Source organism: Hemitrygon akajei, chromosome 10 (genome assembly GCF_048418815.1).
Source record: "Hemitrygon akajei chromosome 10, sHemAka1.3, whole genome shotgun sequence".
In the NCBI taxonomy this organism is placed as follows: domain Eukaryota; kingdom Metazoa; phylum Chordata; class Chondrichthyes; order Myliobatiformes; family Dasyatidae; genus Hemitrygon; species Hemitrygon akajei.
The window spans coordinates 169,175,014-169,198,615 of NC_133133.1; positions in this window are offsets into that span (position 1 = coordinate 169,175,014).

The following is a 23,602-nucleotide window of genomic DNA, read 5'->3' on the forward strand; positions in this document are numbered from 1 at the left end:
CATTCTGGCTCCTTTCTTACCCTTTCCTTTCACCTGCCTATCACCTCCCTCTGTCGCCTCTCCTCCTTCCCTTTGTCCCATGGTCCATTCTCCTAACAGATTTCTTTTTCTTTAGACTTTTACCTCTTCCACCTACCTCCTCCTAGCGTCTCTCTTCCTTCCCCCCCCCCACTCATCTACCTACCCCTATCACCTGGTAGCTTGTACTCCTTGCCCACCCCCCACCTTCTCATTCTGATTTCCTTTCTCTTCCTTTTCAGTCCTGATGAAGGTCTTGGCACAAAACTTTCACTGCTTATTCCCCTTCATGATGAGGGGAATCGCCTGACCCGCTGAGTTCCTCCAGCATTCTGTGTGCATTGCTCTGGATTTCCAGCATCTGCAGATTAATCTGTGCTTAAGAAAAATCAGTAGACAAGAACCAAGGGGCATTTCAATGTGAGAGCAGAAATGGAATCCAAACCATGAATAGCAAGCACAATATTTTTAGTTATCATTTTTGGTTTTACATGTGTTTTACTGAATATTATATTTATAAACATCAAATATGATCATAAGCATTAACTTTTCCTAATCACTTTGCAAGCTATAAAAGACCATAAGACCATATGGTATAGGAACAGAATTAGACCAAGTCTGCTTTGCCATTCCATTTCCCTCTCAGCCCCAGTCTCCTGCCCTCTCACTGTATTCTTTCGTGCCCTGACTAATCAAGAATCTATCAACCTCTGCCTTAAATATTCCAAATGACTTGGTTTCCACAGCCGCCTGTGACAACGAGTTCCACAGATTCACCACACTCTGGTTAAAGAAGTTCCTTCTCATCTCCATTCTAGAAGGACACCCCTCAATTCTGAGGCTGTGTCCTCTGGTCTTAGACTTCCCCACCATGGGAAACATCCTCTCCTCATCCACCCTATTGAGGCGTTTCAATATTCGAAGGGTTTCAATGAGATCATTAATAGGCTGGAGAGTACAGAGGCTGAGCTTCAGTGGCTGTCACACCTGTTCTGTGAGTGTGGCTGCTGACTGAGCTGAGACAGACCTTGCGTTGCACTGGGAGCTGATCTCCAAAAGGAAGACTGTTCGAGGAGCAGACAGATACTGCAGAGCAATGTAGAGGCTGCCAATTATTTGGTGAAGCTGGTCCCCTTGCAGCAAGTAACTTGCCGCCGAATTCCTGAAAGTATCTACAAATCTGTCCTCCTATATGGCTCTGAAACTTGGAGACTGACATCAGAAGTAATCAGAAAAATCCAGACCTTCATCAACAAATGCCAGGTCAGATTCTGGGGCTAAAGTGGACAGAGTGTGTGAACAATACAGAATTATGACAAAGGACCACCCAGAGGTGCCAACTGAGGCAGAGATCAGGAGAAGGAAGCGGCGCTGGATAGGACACACGTTGAGGAAGCCCCCGAACAGTTTCACCAGACAAGCTCTCACATGGACTCCTCAGGACAAGTGAAGACCCAAGTCCACATGTGTTATGAGTGATGAGCAGACCTGATGGACAATGGGGTACAGAGTTAACCATTCCCCCCTGAGAAACACGAACTATTACTGTTGCTATGCTGACCATGAGAAAGAGAGACGGAAAAACAAGCAAGAACATCAGCGACAGATAAGAGAGAGGGGGAAATTGCTGATTAACCGTATTATGACTCCTTTTTGAATTATTTACTGTTTTGCTGCAAGGACAATAGTTTGCTCATAAACATTCTTCAGTGGACTGAAGGAGTGGCCTTATTTGATGGACAAAGTCATTCAGGAGTGATGGATAGCTGAGACCCCGTGAGTGGGGATAACAGACAGGTCTGGAGGAACACCCTCCAGACACGCCAGTGGACACTGATTGAGTGTTGGAACCCACAAGAAAGGTGGGGGCTTCGAAGACCGAATCAGGAGGTCGATCATTAAGGCTATCAGTGTTAAAGCAGGGCTGGTGGGGACATGTGTGTGTGTCCACTCATGCCAGAGTGACGAGTCCACCACAGAAGAACAGTCTAGCAGAAGGACGGAGAGGTCATAACTGAATGACCACATGACGGATTAAGAAAGCAAAGGAAGGCTTGCCTGACTGTAGCTCGCTCGCTCGCTCTCTCTCTCTCTCTCCAATGATTACAATACAACAACCATAACTACATCAGCACTTATGTACTGAACTGAACTTTATATTTTTCTATCACAATTTATTTACCCCTAGACATTGATAGAGCTTATTTATTATTGATTATTATTATTATTCCTACACTTTTAGGTTTATTACTGCTAACTTGTTTTATATGTATATTTGCATTATTGATATGGTTTTGCTTATTTTTATTAATAAACACCTTTAGTTTGGTACCACCAGACTCCAATGAATTCTTCTTTCTCTGCTGGTTAGACACCCAGTTACGGGGTACGTAACACATGGAGGAGGGAAGTGTTAACCAACACCAGGAGAGTGGGAATGACACGGTCACAGCTGGAGAGACATGCACAAGACAGGTTGATCTGGAAGGATGTTGTTGATGGCCTATGCTCACTTGTGAGTTGAACGGCAGAAGAAGAAGAAGATCTACAAGGCAGAGTATGATGGAATACTCTCTACTTGCCTGGATGTGTGTAAATCCAGTGACACAATGGCATCTCATCACCATCTAGGACAGAGCAACTCTCCTTTTTAAAATAAAAATTACGAGATACATTGCAGAATAGGCCCTTCCAGTCCTTCAAGCCATACCACCCAGCAATCACCTGATTTAGTCCTAGCCTAATCATGGGACAATTTACAATGACTAATAATCCTACTAACCAGTACGTCTTTGGACTGTGGGAGGAAACCAGGGGCGCCCGGAGGAAACCCACATGGTCACGGGGAGGACATATAAACTGCTTTCTGGCAGCGGCAGGAAATGAACTTGGGTCGCCTGTACAGTAAAGTGTTGTGCTAAGCACTACACTATGGCGCCATCCTGAATGGTGTTCCATCGCACCACTACAAACAAAGTAGCCTGCAGGCACTCACCTAGCTAGTTCTCAAACCTACTATCTAGAAAGTCGAGAGACAAGGCTGCTGGTCACAGGAATACCCCTCTCCTCCATTTTGCATACCATCATAACTGGGAAATGTCTAACTATTCTTTCATCAATAGATCAAAAATCCCGAGCTTCCCTCTTAACAAGCTTGTGGGAGTACCTTCATCGCACCGCCTGCAATAGTTGCAGGAGACTGCCACCTTCCCCAGAGCAATTAGGGAAGGGACTGTTAGTTACACCCACCTCTGATGAGCAAATTAAACAAAAGCCTCGGGTGAAGCGATTACAATAATCAACATTTCAAAAACAAATGGCAGACTGATCACTTAAATTACGTTCTGCTAATTTCAAACAGAAATATAGGAGGGGGGAAGGCATGTATGTCTATGTCGATATTCTGTGAGTGAACGGAGCTAAAGGGGCAAAGCCAACCCAGAGATGCTGAGAATTCTGAACGAGTAGGTGGAAGATTATTCTTCTCTCCGATTTTATTCTGTGTAAACTTCACAATGACTCGGTGTCACTTCCATCTAAAAAAAAAACTTAAGTGAGCAATAACCCATTATTAGTCATCCCAAATAAATACGTAATAATTGGCCCGTTGAAAACTTAAATACAGCTTAGGGCAATGATCCGAAGTCAGTTAGATTGCAGTCATGCCATGATTTCAAATGTCTTTTAGCTCAGTAGTATTCTGTGTGCTTAAAGAGCACATAAAAAATTGCAAATACTGAGCTAATTCAACTAACTCGTTTTCCAATGAAACAATTAGAGACTGGAGCAAACATACTTATGTCTTTCTATCTCCTCATAAAATGACTGCATACAACGCACCTTCAGTTCAATACCAAGTTAAAATAGCCATGGTTGATGATTCGGTGTCCATCGAGCTTCGCAATTATCTTGCATATGTTTCATCGCCAGTCGAGGAGATATCCTCAGTGCACAGTTATTGGAGTTTCTCTCTGGGAGTACTCGCCTTTACACAGGCCTCAGTTCACTTGCCTCCATCCTGATTGGCTACCCTTTCTGTTGACCTATGAATTCTATTGGTTTGTGTTTCTTTGGCGCTGGAGATATGAAATGTGATCATCCCTAAGAGTATTAAAGACTAACTTTATTTATCACATGTACATTGAAGCTTGGGTGGCCCAGAGAAGATATGTCTCTACTAAAGGAGGGGCAAGGCATTGCTTCCCTCCACTAGCCTGCAGGTCATCCTGGGCAAGGCATAGCACCTACTCAGCCCCTCAGTCAGGGTCACGTGAAGCCATTGGAGCAGGTGATGGATGGCCATATGAGCAGCTGGTGCATATCACAAGTCCTGGTTATGCAACCACTGACACCAGGCGGACAATCTCTGAAGAGTATTGATAATAGTTGGGGTCACCCAACTTGTAAAGACACTGCCCAGAAGAAGACAATGGCAAACCACTTCTGTAGAAAAATTTGCAAAGAGTAATCAAGGTCATGAGACCATGATCGCCTACGTCATACGACGTGGCACGTAATGATAATGGAGCCATTGAAAAACACAGCGAGATGCGTTGTTTGCATCAACGACTTTCACAGTCTGAGGATGTTAGCACGCAAGTGCCTTCATGCTTCCGGTGCAAATGTAGCATACCCAGAGCGTACTAACTAACTCATAGATCTTTGGAAAGTGGGAGAAAACTGGAACAGCTGGATGAATCTACGTAATCACAGGCTCTTTACATACAGTGGAAAGAAATGAAACCTGATCTTTGGCACAATAAAGCACAATGCCGCCCGAGAAAGATGGAATTATTATTGCTTTTGATACCTGCAGATAGCGGAGATAAGTGGGCATGTATATATAATATCATTATATCATATATCTCTGAGAACTCCATTGATCAGAATTAACCATGCATATTGCATCCTAGCTGTCTAGATATGCAAGCCTGGGCATTGCGGTACAGAGAACAAGCTGTTGTCCATGTAGCAGGCTCCCCCTCTCCACGCATCAGATGAACCCAAAGGAACTGCAGAGACCGATACAGTTTGGTACCAGCAGACGCACAAGAGTTGCCGGTCGGCGTTGAACTCAGTGTGGGACGGCCTTAGGGACTCCAGCTCTGGATTTTTCCATCGGGGTTTACTCTCAAAGATTTCCCCATGAGTGGGTATAGCTGGAAGGGAGGTTTGAGATCAGAGTTTCCATTCTCTTGGATGTGCCGCCAACCACGGCTGATGAGCCCCATCTGACTGAAGTGACTGGTTTTAAGGTGCCAGTGATTTGCCTTTTCCCCTTTTATATATATATATACATACATACACACGCTCACACATATGTATACATATATATATATATATATATACACACACACACAAATATATATACATGTGTGTGTGTGTGTGTGCGTGCGTGTGTATATATATATATATATATATAGATATACACAAACTTTATATCAACCTATTTTGAGAAAAGTCACAGCAACAGCTTAATGCAGAGACATGAGAAAATCTTCAGATGCTGGAAATCCAAAGCAACGCACATAAAAATGCTGGAGGATATCAGCAGGCAGCAGCTATGGAAAGGAGTAAACAGTCTGCAGAGGTTCTATTTTCAGCATGAGGAGTGATGAGAATACTGCCCTATAAATTTTAGGAGTAGAAATTGGTTACAGACAATTAGAGCGCCCAGACTCTGGGGCGTCCATCCCAAGCTAGAGATCTATGGTGCAACTGAAAATAAGAGACAACTTGTGATGCCTCAAGAAGCAATGGCCACCGGGTAAATCCCAGAGTGTGATGGCAATGGAGGGTCAGCTCTGACTTGCAGTGAGTTAGTAGTGGTTCTGCAGATCCATCGGACCCCTTAGGACAGTAGCGATTGGATTGTTGAGATGAATAACCTTGGCCCCTGCTGCAAGAAGTTGATGAGGGCAGTTTCATGCTGCTGGCACTCACAAAGCAGACAGCCACAGATCTATTCTTCCAGGGTAAGGAGATGTCCGCAAGCAAGTGTTGCCAACGGAGAAGTTTCAAGATCCAGACTGCAGCCTTTTCAAGGATCAGTTTTATTTGCCATATTCGTTTACATGTATTAGGAATTTGATGTGGTGTGCTGGTCAGGGCATGAATCCAATAATAAACAACTGTAAAGAATTATGAATTATATAAAAAATAAAATCAGAGATTAAAGTACGGCTATGGAATAAGCTGTGCATAAATACATAAAGACCAGCATGTATTTACAATGTTAACAGAACTATAAAAAGTGGTTTAAAATGATTACAGTGAAATGCAGTGATGTGGGTAAAAGATAGAAGGGGTGATGTGGTGGCAACTAGAATAGTTGATCATATTAACTCATGGGAAAGAAACTTTTAAAATGGTAAGTTTTTGTTTTAGTAGCTCTATCGTGCTTTCCAGAAGGAGATTTTGGAAAAGGTAGTTTGTAGGGTGGGTAGGTGTCTACAGTGATTTTTCCTGCCCATTATTCCAAGGGAGGGGATCCTGAAGCTATAAGGCATAGTTCTCAATTGAGAGGGGAAAGATTTAAAAGGGGTGAATGGGGACAACCTTTCACACAGAGGGTGGTGGTTGTAAGGAACAATCTGCCAGAGAAGGGTGTAATTCATACATATAAAAGGCATTTAGACATTCTCATGGATAGGAAAAGCTTGGAGGGACGTAAAGACCAAATGCAGACAGATGGGATTAGCATAGTAGATGTATTGGTCAACATGGAGAGGTTGGGTCAGAGGACCTGTTCCACTGTATAACCCTATGACTCTAATATGTATGTATACTGATGGATGAATTGAAGCTAGATGCAACTAACACCGTCTAGGGTCCTATTACCACTGTCTCTTGTCTGGGCCCTTGTATAATTGCCTCTCAAACACTTTATGATGTGTTTAAGGAGAAAACATGGGTGGTGTTGACACTTGGTAAGGTAATGTATTGAACATAGTGAAAGACAGGCCCTGATTATAGTTACCGAATAACAAGACTGAAACAAGAACGTATGCTGCCGATTTATTGATTTATCAGGAACACGTACATCAGGCTGCTGTTTATTCTCTACACAACTATCCCATCCAAACTCATCACTTAGCTTCAAGCCCTGGGCCTCTCTACCAACTGGATCCTCAACTTACTCATCAGCAGATCTCACAATGAAGACTAGGAACATCTCCTCACTGACCATCAACACAGGTGCTCCTCAAGGCCATGTGTTTAGCTCCCTAAACACACTTCTCCATTTGCATAAGCACAGTTCCAATGCTACATATCAATTCACTGTTGACAGCACCATTGTTGGACAAACCACAGATGGTGATGAGTCAGCATACCGAAGCAAGGTCACGATGGTTGAGTGGTGCAGAAGCACTGACCTCTTCATGGAACATCAGAGATAGTTGTTGACTTCAGGAAGAAGAAGGAAGAAAGTGTGCCAGTCTACATTGGTGGATTGGCAGCGAAGATGGTTAGCACATTTAAACTCCTGGTGTTAACAGATCAATTGACCTATCCTGAGCCAGGCATGTAGATACAATCACAAGAAAGGTGCCCCCCTAGTTAAGGACTTTCAGATTGTCACTGAGTACTCTTAACAAACTTCTACTCAGAATATCAAACTGTTGCAAATATCTTGACTGGTTGTATTATGGTCTGGTATGACAACTCAAAAGCACGTAACTAAAAGAAGCTGCAGAGAGTAGTAGACTCAGCCCAAAACAACACAGGAATGTCACTCCCCAACATCAGTAGCATCTACATGATGTGCTGCCTCAAGAAGGCAACATCTATTATCTAGCACCATCAGTGCCAGGCCATCTTCTCACAACGATGCCAAACACAAGCCTGCAGTTGCTGGAAATCTTGAGCAACACAGCAAATCAGGCAGCATCACGGAGGGGAATATGTTGATCTCCCTTCGTGACCTGCTGAGTTCCTCCAGCATTGTGTGTTTTGCTCACAACCAGAGTCAGGCAGATGCCTGAACTCCCAAACGACCAGGTTCAAGGATCGAGGAATGACTGTGCAGGCGAGTGGAAGTTAGAGAGGTTGCTGACAAGTTAGAGAGGCGGGAAGAGTTTAAAAAACAGACAGCTTTATAGAGCGGGCATTGGATGAGCGAGCAACGGAGTAGAGTGAGTCAGACTAGGAGGGCGTTGGCTCAACGGGGCTTCGGCGATAACGGGTCAAGGCGAGGTAAGTTACTTGTGAAGAGTAGGAACAGGAAGTATGTCTGCGAGACCGGTGTTCTGTACTGGGTGTCAGATGTGCGATGTCCAGGAGACTCCCAGCCTCCTGGACGGCCACGTCTGCACCAGGTGCATCAAACTGCAGCTCCTTTAGGGAACTGGAGATGAGCTCGATGACCTTTGTCTGATCAGGGAAACTGAGGAGGTGGTAGAGAGGAGCTATAGGCAAGTAGTCACACTGGGGCCTCAGGAGACAAATAAGTGGGTAACAGTCAAGAGAGGGAAGGGCGAGAGTCAGATACCAGAGAGTACCCCTGTGGCTGTCCCCCTTGACAATAAGTACTCCTGTTTGAGTACTGTTAGAGGGCACGGCCTACCTGGGGGAAGCAACAGTGATCGCGTCTCTGGCACAGAGTCGGGTCCTGTGGCTTGGAAGGGTAGGGAAAGGAAGAGGATGGCAGCAGTGATAGGGGACTCTATAGATAGGGGGTCAGACAGGCGATTCTGCAGAAACAGGAAAGAAACACGGATGGTAGTTAGTAGCCTCCCAGGTGTCAGGGTCTGGGATGTTTCTGATCACATCCACGATATCCTGAAATGGGAAGGAGAACAGCCAGAGGGCGTGGTACATATTGGTACCAACGAAATAGGTAGGAAAAGGGAGGAGGTCCTGAAAACAGAGTACAGGGAGTTCGGAAGGAAGGTGAGAAGTAGGACATCTAAGGTAGTAATCTCGGAATTATTGCCTGTGCCACGCGACAGTGAGTATAGGAATAGAGTGAGGTGGAGGATAAATGTGTGGCTGAGGAATTGGAGCAGGGGGCAGGGATTCAGATTTCTGGATCATTGGGAACTGTTTTGGGGCAGGCAAAAAGGAAAAGTTGCACTTGAATCCGAAGGGGACCAATATCCTGGCAGGGAGGTTTGCTAAAGCTATTGGGGAGAGTTTAAACTGAAATTGCTGGGAGGTGGGAACCAAACTGAAGAGGCAGAAGGCTCACAAATTGAGAAAGCTTGTAGGCAGTGTGAGAGGGAGAATAGGCAGGTGATAGAGAAGGGATATGTTCAGACTGATGGTTTGAGATGTGTCTATTTTAATACAAAGAGTATTGTGAACAAAGCAGTTGAGCTTACAGCATGGATCAGTACTTGGAGCTATAATGTTGTGGCCATTACAGAAACTTCGATGGCTCAGGGGCAGGAATGGTTACTTAGAGTGCTAGGCTTTAGGTGTTTCAGAAAGGACAGGGAGGGGGGCAAAAGAGGTGGGGGCTTGGCACTACTGATCAGAGATAGTGTCACAGCTGCAGAAAAGTCTTGGAGGAATTGTCTACTGAGTCTCTGTGGGTGGAAGTTAGGAACAGGAAGGGGTCAATAACTCTACTAGGTGCTTCTTATAGATCACCCAATAGTAACAGGGACATTGAAGAGCAGATAGGGAGACAGATTCTGGAAAGATGCAAATAATAACAGGGTTGTCGTGGTGGGAATTATTAATTTCCCCAATACTGATTGGCATCTGCCTAGATGGGATAGAGTTTATTAGCTGTGTTCAGGAAGGTTTCTTGACACAATATGTAGACAGGCCTACAAGAGGAGAGGCTGTACTTGATCTGGTATTAGGAAATGAATCTGGTCAAGTGTCAGGTCTGTCAGTGAGAGAGCATTTTGGAGATAGTGATCACAATTCTATCTCCTTTACCAAAGCATTGGAGAGGGATAGGTACACACAAGTTAGGAAAGTGTTTAATTGCAGTAAGGGGAAATACAAAGCTATCGGGCAGAAACTTGGAAGCATAAATTGGGAACAGATGTTCTCAGGGAAATGTACAGAAGAACTGTGGCAAATGTTCAGGGGATATTTGCGTGGAGTTCTGCATAGGTACATTCCAATGAGACAGGGAAAGAATGGTAGGGTACAGGAACCATAGCATACAAAGGCTGTTGAAAATCTAGTCAGGAAGAAAAGAAAAGCTTCAAAAAACTAGGTAATGATAGAGATCTAGAAAATTATAAAGCTATTAGGAAGGAGCTTACAAATGATATTAGGAGAGCCAGAAGGGGCCATGAGAGAATAGGACCAATCAAATGTGAGTGGAAAAGTGTGTATGGAACCAGAGGAGTTAGTGGAGATACTTAATGAAAACTTTGCTTTAGTATTCACTACAGAAAGGGACCTTGGCGATTGTAAGGATGACTTACAGCAGACTGAAAAGTTTGCGCATAGAGACATTAAGGAAGAGGGTATGCTGAAGCTTTTGGAAAGCATCAAGTTAGATAAGTCACCAGAACTGGATGAGATGTACCCCAGGCTACTGTGGGAGGTGAGGGAGGAGATTGCTGAGCCTCTGCTGATGATCTTTGCATCATCAATGGGGAAGGGAGACGTTCTGGATGATTAGAGTGTTGCAGGTGTTGTTCCTTTATTCAAGAAAGTGAATAGAGATAGCCCAGGAACTTATAGACCAGAGAGTCTTACGTCAATGGTTGGTACATTGATGGAGAAGATACTGAGAGGCAAGATTTATGAACATTTGGAGAGGGATAATATAATTAGGAATAGTCAGCATGGCTTTGTCAAAGGCAGGTCGTGCCTTACACACCTGATTGGATTTTTTGAGGATGTGACTAAACATATTAATGAAGGTAGAGCAGTAGATGTCGTGTATATGGATTTCAGCAAGCCACTTGATAAGGTACCTCTTGCAAGGCTTATTGAGAAAGCAAGGAGACATGGGATCCAAGGGGACATTGCTTTGTGGATCCAGAACTGGCTTGCCCATAGACGGCAAAGTGTGGTTGTAGATTGGTCATATTCTGCATGGAGGTTGGTGAGCAGTGGCGTGCCTCAGGGATCTGTTCTAGGACCCCTTCTCTTCATTTTTATAAATGAGGAAGTGGAGGGATGGGTCAGTAAATTTGCTGATGACACAAAGGTTGGGGCTGTTGTGGATAGTGGGGAGAGCTATCAGAGGTTACAGTGTGACATCAATAGGATGCAAAACTGGGCTGGAAAGTGGCAGATGGAGTTCAACCCAGGTAAGTTCATTTTGGTAGGTCAAGTATGATGGCAGAATATAGTATCAATGCTAAGATTCGATTCTTGGAGAGTGGAGGATCAGCGGGATCTTGAGGTCAGTATCCACAGGATACTCAAAGCTGCTACGCAGGTTGACTGTGTGGTTAAGAAGGCATACTGTGCATTGCCCTTCATCAACCGTGGGATTGAGTTCAAGAGCCGAGAAGTAATGTTGCAGCTATATAGGACCCTGGTCAGACCCCACTTGGAGCACTGTGCTCAGTTCTGGTCTCCTCACTACAGGAAGGGTATGGAAACCATAGAAAGGGTGCAGAGGAGATTTACAAGGATGTTGCCTAGATTGGGGAGCATGCCTTATGAGAACAGGTTGAGTGAACCTGGCCTTTTCTGCTTGAAGCGACTGTGGATGAGTGATGACCTGATAGAGGTGTATAAGATGTTGAGAGGCTCTGATCATGTGGCTAGCCAGAGGCTTTTTCCCAGGGCTGGAATGGATAACACGAGAGGGCACAGTTTTAAGGTGCTTAGAAATAGATACAGAGGAGATGTCAGGGGTAAGTTTCTTATGCAGAGACAGAGAGTGGTGAATGTGTGGAATGGGCTGCCAGTGACAGTGGTGGTGACGGGTACAATAGGGTCTTTTAAGAGGCTCCTGGATAGGTACATGGAGCTTAGTACAATAGAGGGCTATGGATAACCCTAGATAATTTCTAAAGTAAGTACATTTTCGGTACAGCTTTGTGGGCCAAAAGGCCTGTATTGTGCTGTAGGTTTTCTATGTTTCTATGTCAGTTGAGCCACAGAGCCTGTTTCTGTGCTGTATATGTCATGAGCCTTGCCAGCTTTGCACCTGTATTTGTTCATTATTGCCTCCATTAGTGTTGTAAACCCTTCTGCTTTCTGTTTAATCTTTTCAAGTTAATTGTGACTGGCACGGGTTTTCAGTATTGTTTGATCATTTCTCAATTAGCGCTCATGGCAGGATCCTCATGCCTATACATGTTTCGAAAATGATTCAGCTCGCACTGTCGCTCAGTCAAGCCACTGAAGTTCATTTGGAGTTCTGATGAATAAACTCTCGTTTCAGTCTCAACATGGGAGATTGTCGCTCCTCCACACCTGGGTTCAGCTGTCTGTCAGCTCACACCGTAACAATACAGCTCTTTAATAGCTACTTCCCTTGAATCATTTTGTCCTTGAATCAACCTGGAAGACTCTGAAAACTACTTAAATTTAACATGATGACAACTTTCATGAAATTCTGGAGGAACTTTCAGATTCCTCCTTCTCCAGCCCTGTAACTCTTTCACCAATTAAACTTCCCAGCCCTTTACGTTCTAAAGAATTTTTGTGTTTCTCCCTCCCTCCCCCCACTTTCTAACTCTGACTCCTCATCATTTTTTCTCCAGTCCTGATGAAGGGTCTTGGCCCGAAACATTGACTGTTTACTCTTTTCCATAGATACTGCCTGGCCTGCTGAGTTCCTCCAGCATTTTGTGTGTGTTGCTTATATTTCCAGCATCTGCAGATTTTCTCTTGTTTATGATGACAACTTTGACCACTTTGCAATTGAATGGACTTTAATTTTATGTTCTCTCCTACAAAAATCTTGCATGACTTACGTGAAACGTGGGGTTTTTTTTCTTGTGAATACTGCTTATACGATTCCACGTGCCAGTGATGCTGTTGCAAGTTAGTTTTTTATTGCACCTGTGCGTACATGTACTTGTGCAGATGACAATAAACTCAATGTTGACTTTACCAAGGGCTGGAAGCATTTCAATCAGTGTCCTTCCACTTGCCTGGCACTGTAGGACACGCCCGAGATCTGAAACTAAATTAGATCTCTGAGGCATAGCTTGGTTCAAATGTTGCTAATGGCCACCTTGCATTGCAAGAAGAACAAATTAGAAAATGATTGGGTTGCTTCAGGCTTATTGACTTCCCTTGTTCAATCAGTTCCTTCCTTGTGGAAGTGTGAATTAAGTATTGTACTGCATCTCCAGCCTTCAAGTTTGAAGAAAGAATAGTGTTTCAATCAGACTTTCTCACCTTCACAAAATATTCTCGAGCCAACAGTTTTCAAAGGTACTCACAAACGTGAAATAGGAATTGCAGGAACTAATATACTCTCAGCAAGCTCACTAAAGGCAGGACCATGGTAAGAGATGGATAATGACCTACTTTAGATGCATTGATTGTGGATAAGTATTTACCCATACTGTAGGAATAATTCTCTGATTGTCTTGAAATAATGTAACAAGAATCTTGGAGACATAGAAGTTTACAAGCCAATGGGACAGAATCACATGGTAATTTGGGTCCATGACAGCTAAAACAAGTTTATCTATATCCCAATTCCCAGCTCTTAGAATCATCAAGTGATAGAAAAGTACAGCACAGAAACAGGCCCTTCAGCCCATCTAGTCTATGTCAGTCTATTTAGACTGCCTATTCCTTGCACCCAGACCATAGCCCTCCATACTCCGACTATACATGTGTGTTTCCAAACTTCTCTTAAACATTGAAATCAAGCTCATATGCACCACTTGTGCTGGTAGCTCATTCCACACTCTCAGGACCCGCTGTGAAAAGAAGCTCATGTTCCACTTAAACTTTTCACCTTTCACCTTTAACCCGTGACCTCTGGTTGCAGTCGCACCACCTCAGTGGAAAAAGTCTGCTTGCATTTGCCCTACTTATATCCCTCAAAATTTTGTATACCTATCAAATCTCCCCTCAATCTTCTACGTTCCAAGGAATAAAGTCCTAATCTATTTCATCTTTCCTTATAACTCCAGTCCTCCAGTCCCAGCAACATCCTTGTAAATTTTCTTCATGGTCCATAGTTCTCCAGGTTATGTCCGTTCATCTGCTTCTCCAGATACATATAGAGTCGTAGAGTGCTACGTGAAAGAAACAAGCCCTACAGTCTATTTAGAATATGCTAAACTGTTATTCTGCCTAGTCTTATTGAACCACATATGGACCATAACTCTCCCTCCCATCCCTCTACTTATCCAAACCTCTCTTAAACATTGCAGTTGAACACACATCTGCCACTTCCTGAATCAGAATCAGAATCAGGTTTATTATCACCAGCGTATGATGTGAAATTTGTTAACTTAGTAGCAGCAGTTCAATGCAATACATAGTCTAGCAGAGAGTGAAAAAAATAATAATGATATATAAAATACAACATAATAATAAACAAACAAGTAAATCAATTATGTGTATTGAATAGATTTTTTTTAAATTGTGCAAAAACAGAAATACTGTGTATTTTAAAAAAGTGAGGTAGTGCCCAAAGCTTCAATCTCTATTTAGGAATCGGACGGCAGAGGGGAAGAAGCTGTTCCTGAATTGCTGAGTGTGCACCTTCAGGCTTCTGTACCTCCTACCTGATGGTAACAGTGAGAAAAGGGCATGTCCTGGGTGCTGGACGTCCTTAATAGTAGACGCTGCCTTTCTAAGTCACTGCTCACTAAAGATGTCCTGTGTACTTTGTACAAGATGGAGCTGACTAGATTTACAACCTTCTGCAGCTTCTTTCGGTCCTGAGCAGTAGCCCTCCCATACCAGACAGTGATGCAGCCTGTCAGAATGCTCTCCACAGTACAACTCTAGAAGTTTTTGAGTGTATTTGTTGACATGCCAAATCTCTTCAAGCTCCTAATAAAGTATAGCCGCTGTCTTGCCTTCTTTATAACTACATCGATATGTTGGGATCAGGTTAGATCCTCAGAGATCTTGACACTGAGGAACTTAAAGCTGCTCATTCTCTCCACTTCTGATCCCTCTATGAGGATTGGTATGTGTTCCTTCGTCTTACCCTTCCTGAAGTCTACAATCAGCTCTTTCATCTTACTGACGTTGAGTGCCAGGTTGTTGCTGTGGCACCATTCCACTGGTTGGCATATCTCACTCCTGTATGCCCTCTCATCACCACCTGAGATTCTACCAACAATGGTTGTATCATCAGCAAATTTGTAGATGGTATTTGAGCTATGCCTAGCTACATGGTCATGTGAATACAGAGAGTAGAGCAGTGGGCTAAGCACACACCCCTGAGGGGCACCAGTGTTGATCGTCAGCACGGAGGATATGTTATCGCCAATCTGCATAGACTGCAGTCTTCCGGTTAGGAAGTCGAGGATCCAATTGCAGAGGGAGGTACAAGATTGTTCTATGGTGAATTCCCACAGCAAAATGAATTTTAGGGTTGTATATGGTGATGTATACATACTTTGATAATAAATTTTACTTTGAACTTTGAATCCATGTTCCTGACTTCCTTTCCATACAAAGTTTTTGGTCTTAAAAAATTTCCAATCATAAAATAAATTGGAAATCCAAAATAATTGGTCATCCTGGTGTTTGTAAAATAATTTTTTGCAATAGTATTTACTTAAAGCTTGGGTTGTAGATGGTTTAGATGTCAGAGGCCATGTCATTCAACTTTTATTCCGTAGGCTGTGAAAGAACATTCCTTCAGATGGTGCAGATTCAATTGTTTGTAAACATGTCTCTCCCCATTCTTTCCTGTTGATTGGTTTCCCCAGGACTTGGCATTTAGCTTCAGACTACCATTATTCCCTGCAGCACCATGAACTTGTTGTTTCAGTAATGAGTTATAGAGAAGTACAGCACAGAAACAGGCCCTTTGGCCCATCAAGACAATACCAAAGCCACTTAAACTCCCTACTCCCGTCGACCTACACTGGGATCATTGCCGGCCAGGTCTCTACCATCCATTTACCTGTCCAAACTTCTCTTAACCATTGAAATCAAGCTTGCATGCATCACTTGTGCTGGCAGCTCATTCCACACTCTCATGACCCTTTGAGTGAAGAAATTTCCCCTCGTGTTCTCCTTAAACTTTTCACCTTTCATCCTTTACCCATGACCTCTGGTTGTAGTTCCACTTAACCTCAGTGGAAGAAGCCTCCTTGCATTTACCCTATCTATACCCCACATAATTTTATATACCTGCATCAAATCTCCTCTTTCCATATAACTCAGCTCCTCCAGACCTGGCAATATCCTTGCAACGCTATCAAATGTCCCCTCAATCTTCTGCGTTCTGAAGAATACAGTCCTAACCTATTCAATCTTCCCTTATAACTCAAGACCTCCAGACCCGGCAACATCCTTGTAAATTTTCTCTGTACTCTTTCAAGCTTGTTTATATCTTTCCTGTAAGTAGGTGACCAAAACTGTACACAATACTCCAAATTAGGCCTCACCAAAATCTTATACAACTTCAACATGACATCTTATCTCTTGTACACAATACATTAATTTATGAAGGCCAATGTTCCAAAAGCTTTCTTTACAACCCTCTCTATCTGTGACACCAGTTTCTAAGGTAAGTACATGTTTGGCACAGCTTTGTGGGCTGAAGGGCCTGTATTGTGCTTTAGGTTTTCTATGTTTCTATTTGCTGATCCAGTTACCTACATTGTCATCCAGGTCATTGAGATAGAAGACAGCCAACAATGGACCCAGCACCGAACCCTGCTGCAAACCACTCATCGACTTCTCCCACAAAGCCGATGTCTAATCCAATTTACTACCTCATCCTGAATGCTGAGTGACTGAACCTTGTTGACCAGCCTCCCATGAGGGACCTTGTCAAATGTCTTTCTTGAGTTCATGTAGACTGCATCCACTGCCTTGCCTTCGTCCACTTTCCTGGTAAAACTTTGGCCTTACTCCTGGTCACTTTCCATAGTTAGATATGATTTACCACACACAAAGTTTTGCTGACTATCCTTAATCAGTCCATGTCAATCCAAATACTTATATACCAGTCCTTAGAATACTTTCCAATAACTTTTCCACAACTGGCATCAGACTCACCAGCCTATAGTTTTCTGATTTATGTTTAGAGCCTTTTTTAAACAGTGGAACAACATTAGCTATCCTCCAATCCTCCAGTACCTCTCCTGTCACTAAGGATGATTTAAATATCTCTGTTAGAGCCCCAACAATTTCTACACTTGCCTCCTGTAGGGTCTAAAAGAACACCTTGTTAGACCCTGGGGAGTTATCCATCCTGATTTGCCTCAGGATAGCAAACACATTCTGCTCTGTAATCTGTACAGAGTCCTTGAAGTTGATACTGCTTTATCACTTCTATAGACTCTGTATCCATCTCTTGAGTAAATATAGATGCAAAAAATTGTATTTAAGATATTCCCCATCTATTTTGGCTTCAAGTATGGATTACCATTCTGGTCTTCCTGAGGGCCAATTTTGACCTTTGCAATCCTTTGCTTCTTAACATATCTGTAGAATCCCCTAGGATTCTCCTTTACTTTGTCTGCTAGAGCAACTTCATGCCTCCTTTTAGCCCTCCTGATATTTTTTAAATGTTCTGGTGCATTTCTTGTACTCCACAAGCACCTCATTTGTTCCTACCTGCCTCTACCTGCTACACACCTCTTATTTTCTCTTAACCAGGACCTCAACATCTCTTGAAAACCAAGGTTCCCTACACTTGTTACCTTTACCTTTTATTCTGACGGGCACATACAAGCTTTGTAAAACTCTCAGAATTTCACTTTTGAAGGCCTCCCACTTACCAAGTACACCTGTGCCAGAAAACAGCCTGTCCCGATCCACACTTGCCAGGTCCTCTCTGAGACCCTCAAAATTGGCCTTACTCCAATTTAGAACCTCAACACGTGGACCAGACATACTTTCTTGCATACTTACTTCGAAACTAATTACACTGTGGTCACTGGATGCAAAGTATCCCCCTACACAAACTTCTGTCACCTGTCCTGTCTCTTTTCCTAATAGCAGATCCAGTATCGCACACTCTCTCATTGGGACTTCTACATACCAATAAAGGAAACTTTCTTGAACACATCTGACAAACTTTATCTCATCTAGTCTTTTTACAGTATGGGATTCCCAGTCAATATGTGGAAAGTTAAAATCACCTACTATACCCTTATGTTGTTTGCAACAGTCTGTGCTCTCTTTATAAACATGTCCCTCTAAATCCCCAAAACTGTTGAGCAGTCTGTAATATAACTCCATTAACATGATCATACCTTTCTTATCCTCACTTCCACCCATACTGCCTCACTAGGCGAATTCTCCAGTCTATCCTGAAGTGACATTTTCCCTGACTAGTAACCCCACCCCTCCTTCTGTCACATACAAAACAATGAAACCTCAGAACGTGGAACTATCCATCTTGCCTCTCCTGCCACCGAGTCTCACTAATGATTACAATATCATAATTCCAGCTGTTGATCCATGCACTGAACCCATCCACCTTTCCTACAATTCTTCCACAATACAGTAAAAGAAAGCACCAGCAAATGCTGAAGAGAGTGGATTAAAAGCAGAAAAGAGAAACAAAAGCACATAATATTGGATGGAAAATACAAATGCTGAATTAAAAAGTGAAGACGGGAAGGGAATTTTAAAAAACACATAGGTAGACCAGGAATAAAATAAATATAGAGTAGGAATTATAAACACAAGAGGGTCTGCAGATGTTGGAAATCCAAAGCAATAGGTACAAAATGCTGGCATCTTCCCCCTTCCTTTTCAGTCCGAAGAAGAATCTCAGCCCAAAGTTTATTCTTTCCCATAGATGTTGGCTGAACTACTGAGTTCCTCCAGTATTTTATGTGTGTTGCTTTAAGGATTCAAAGATTCAAGATTCAAAGTGCATTTATTATCAAGTATGCATACTCCTTACAATTACGCAACCGACATAAAAAGAATCGAGCGAAAAGCACAAAATATAGAAACACATGGAGTCTAGGCATATTCAGTTCAGCTCAATGTTGGCTGGTGGCGTAGTAGCGTCAGCACCGGATTTCGGAACGAAGGCTCCCGAGTTCGAATCCAGCCGGCTCCCTTGCACACTTTCCATCCGTGCTGGGTTGAGCGTCGAGCTAGCAACTCAGCCTCGTAAAAACAAGAAACACCACCAAGACGGCACCCTGATGACTTACTGTGAGTTATGGGCTTTCTTCTCTTCTTCTTCCGTGTTTGTTATCTGCAGGCCATCCTGATTCAAAATTGCCCAAAGTAGCAACAAATAAAGGAGCAAAAGACATAATAAGGTGAATTAGAGTCCAATGTCCGAATAAACCTTGCCCAATACCCAAGGACTCCAACACCATCCTCCAACAGCACTGAGGGAGAGAGAGATCATTTAAACACAAGGACCTTCCTCCATGAGCCGTGAGCAAAAAGGAGAGAGACAGAGAGACCATCACAGCCAGCAACAGCCAGCGAGAGGCTGGTAGATGGTGCTGAACACCCGCTCTCCCTTCCATACTTTCCTCAATGATCTCAGTCTTCCTTGTTGACCTTGAGCACTCCATCGAGAAATAGAGCTGATCATGGGCTCGTGCACCCCGCCCCCCCCCCCCCCCCCCGGTCTTCAGGCTTCTTGGCCTCCAGGCCACACGCTTCACTCGAAGCCTCACAGAACTCTCTCAGAGACAGCAAAGCACCAGATTGCTCAATCAGCCCGATAACACACCACCAAAAATGTAGATCACAGGCTCCAACAGCAACAGAACCAAATTTCAATTCTTCAGAATAGAAACATTATTTCAGAAAATGTGTCAATACACTTAGCATATTTAGATCATACATAAATTTAACTTTTATAAGGGAAAAAACAACAATAAGTTATATAAGGAAAACTATCCAGATTTAGCACAGAGCAGTAGGACCAGCCAAAGCAATTTAGGTTCAGATGGAGTGCATCCAATTGACAGAAGAAGCGCATAAAAATAGGTCTATTGATTCCTTTACAGTAACTCATCAGAAATGGCTTCACTTTAGTGGCTCTAGTTCAAGACAATTCTCAAAAATCAATGTGTTGATATTACAAATTAATAAGAGGAACATTGAAGGTTTTGAATCCTGCTATTACAATCTGAGAAAGCAACATAAAACATTTATTCTTTTACCTGTTAAGACAAAGCTTCGTAGACAATCTTCACTCTGTTAGATAGAAACATTCACCGAGCACTTAATTGATTTTCTTGCATCAATGTTACAACAACCTGTGTAACCTTCCACTTATTTGTGATGGACGACAACATAAAGAGAATCTGCACTTGTGGCTCCTATATGAAGTGTCCCCCCCCCCCCCCCCGTACACCTGCTCTTTAATGTAAATATCTAATCAGCCAATCATTTGGCAGCAACTCAATGCGTAAAAGCATGCAGACATGGCCAAGAGGTTCAGTTGTTGCTCAGGCCAAACATTAGAATGGGAAAGAAATGTGTTCCTAGTGAGTTTAATTGTGGATTAATTGTTGGTGCCAGATGAGGTGGTTTGAGTATCTCAGAAACTACCGATTTCCTGAGATTTTCACACACAACAGTCTTTTGAGCTTACAGAAAATGGTATGAAAAACAATAAAGCATCCAGTGATCAGCAGTTCTGTGGGTGAAAACCCTTGTTAATGAGAGCGGTCAGAGGAGAAGGTCCAGACTGGTTCAAGCTGACAGGAAGGTGACAGTAACTCAGATAACCACTTGTTATAACAGTGGTGTGAAGAACTGCATACCTGAACCCTAAACTTAAAGTGGATGGGCGACAGAAGCAGAAGACCATAAAATTGCAATGAGTGGCCACTTTATTCATTAGAGGAAGTACCTAATAAAGTGGCCACTGAGTGCATTATGGCAGCAAAGAATAGTATTATGAAACATAGTTTACTAAAAACGGAGAATTATTATAATTATTTTTCTGCAGGAGTACAGGGAATTTGAAGAAGCATGAAAAGACGGTGCAAACGATTGGTCTGAAATACTACAGGACTTTGGTGTGTTCACCATAGGAAGCTGGGGGAAAGCTCTCACAGGTGGCTAAGGCTTTTGCATTACCATAAAGTGTATGTCCATGGTTCTGGCAACCTCATTTAAATTTGAAGATTATAATGGTTTGTCGACAAAACTCACTGGTGAAGGAGATATTGAAGAAATGTCATTTAACATTTAACAGTGTCAATGTATTAATTGCAAAGCAATATCTACAATAGGTATAGGTTTACCACACCAGATCAGAGAGTCAGCTGGCTTTTCTGAACTTTTCTCCAAAGTCTCCAACTTTTAAAGAAAGTTCTCTTTTTACAGATTGTCTGCCTGACTTGCTGAGTTTTCCAGCATCTTCTGCTTTTATTCCAGATTTCCATTATCTGCAATTTTTTTTTCACTTTTAAAAATACATGGATTATTCCCCTCTGACTTGGCATAAGTAGATACAATCACAAGAAAGGTGCCCCCCTAGTTAAGGACTTTCAGATTGTCACTGAGTACTCTTAACAAACTTCTACTCAGAATATCAAACTGTTGCAAATATCTTGACTGGTTGTATTATGGTCTGGTATGACAACTCAAAAGCACGTAACTAAAAGAAGCTGCAGAGAGTAGTAGACTCAGCCCAAAACAACACAGGAATGTCACTCCCCAACATCAGTAGCATCTACATGATGTGCTGCCTCAAGAAGGCAACATCTATTATCTAGCACCATCAGTGCCAGGCCATCTTCTCACAACGATGCCAAACACAAGCCTGCAGTTGCTGGAAATCTTGAGCAACACAGCAAATCAGGCAGCATCACGGAGGGGAATATGTTGATCTCCCTTCGTGACCTGCTGAGTTCCTCCAGCATTGTGTGTTTTGCTCACAACCAGAGTCAGGCAGATGCCTGAACTCCCAAACGACCAGGTTCAAGGATCGAGGAATGACTGTGCAGGCGAGTGGAAGTTAGAGAGGTTGCTGACAAGTTAGAGAGGCGGGAAGAGTTTAAAAAACAGACAGCTTTATAGAGCGGGCATTGGATGAGCGAGCAACGGAGTAGAGTGAGTCAGACTAGGAGGGCGTTGGCTCAACGGGGCTTCGGCGATAACGGGTCAAGGCGAGGTAAGTTACTTGTGAAGAGTAGGAACAGGAAGTATGTCTGCGAGACCGGTGTTCTGTACTGGGTGTCAGATGTGCGATGTCCAGGAGACTCCCAGCCTCCTGGACGGCCACGTCTGCACCAGGTGCATCAAACTGCAGCTCCTTTAGGGAACTGGAGATGAGCTCGATGACCTTTGTCTGATCAGGGAAACTGAGGAGGTGGTAGAGAGGAGCTATAGGCAAGTAGTCACACTGGGGCCTCAGGAGACAAATAAGTGGGTAACAGTCAAGAGAGGGAAGGGCGAGAGTCAGATACCAGAGAGTACCCCTGTGGCTGTCCCCCTTGACAATAAGTACTCCTGTTTGAGTACTGTTAGAGGGCACGGCCTACCTGGGGGAAGCAACAGTGATCGCGTCTCTGGCACAGAGTCGGGTCCTGTGGCTTGGAAGGGTAGGGAAAGGAAGAGGATGGCAGCAGTGATAGGGGACTCTATAGATAGGGGGTCAGACAGGCGATTCTGCAGAAACAGGAAAGAAACACGGATGGTAGTTAGTAGCCTCCCAGGTGTCAGGGTCTGGGATGTTTCTGATCACATCCACGATATCCTGAAATGGGAAGGAGAACAGCCAGAGGGCGTGGTACATATTGGTACCAACGAAATAGGTAGGAAAAGGGAGGAGGTCCTGAAAACAGAGTACAGGGAGTTCGGAAGGAAGGTGAGAAGTAGGACATCTAAGGTAGTAATCTCGGAATTATTGCCTGTGCCACGCGACAGTGAGTATAGGAATAGAGTGAGGTGGAGGATAAATGTGTGGCTGAGGAATTGGAGCAGGGGGCAGGGATTCAGATTTCTGGATCATTGGGAACTGTTTTGGGGCAGGCAAAAAGGAAAAGTTGCACTTGAATCCGAAGGGGACCAATATCCTGGCAGGGAGGTTTGCTAAAGCTATTGGGGAGAGTTTAAACTGAAATTGCTGGGAGGTGGGAACCAAACTGAAGAGGCAGAAGGCTCACAAATTGAGAAAGCTTGTAGGCAGTGTGAGAGGGAGAATAGGCAGGTGATAGAGAAGGGATATGTTCAGACTGATGGTTTGAGATGTGTCTATTTTAATACAAAGAGTATTGTGAACAAAGCAGTTGAGCTTACAGCATGGATCAGTACTTGGAGCTATAATGTTGTGGCCATTACAGAAACTTCGATGGCTCAGGGGCAGGAATGGTTACTTAGAGTGCTAGGCTTTAGGTGTTTCAGAAAGGACAGGGAGGGGGGCAAAAGAGGTGGGGGCTTGGCACTACTGATCAGAGATAGTGTCACAGCTGCAGAAAAGTCTTGGAGGAATTGTCTACTGAGTCTCTGTGGGTGGAAGTTAGGAACAGGAAGGGGTCAATAACTCTACTAGGTGCTTCTTATAGATCACCCAATAGTAACAGGGACATTGAAGAGCAGATAGGGAGAC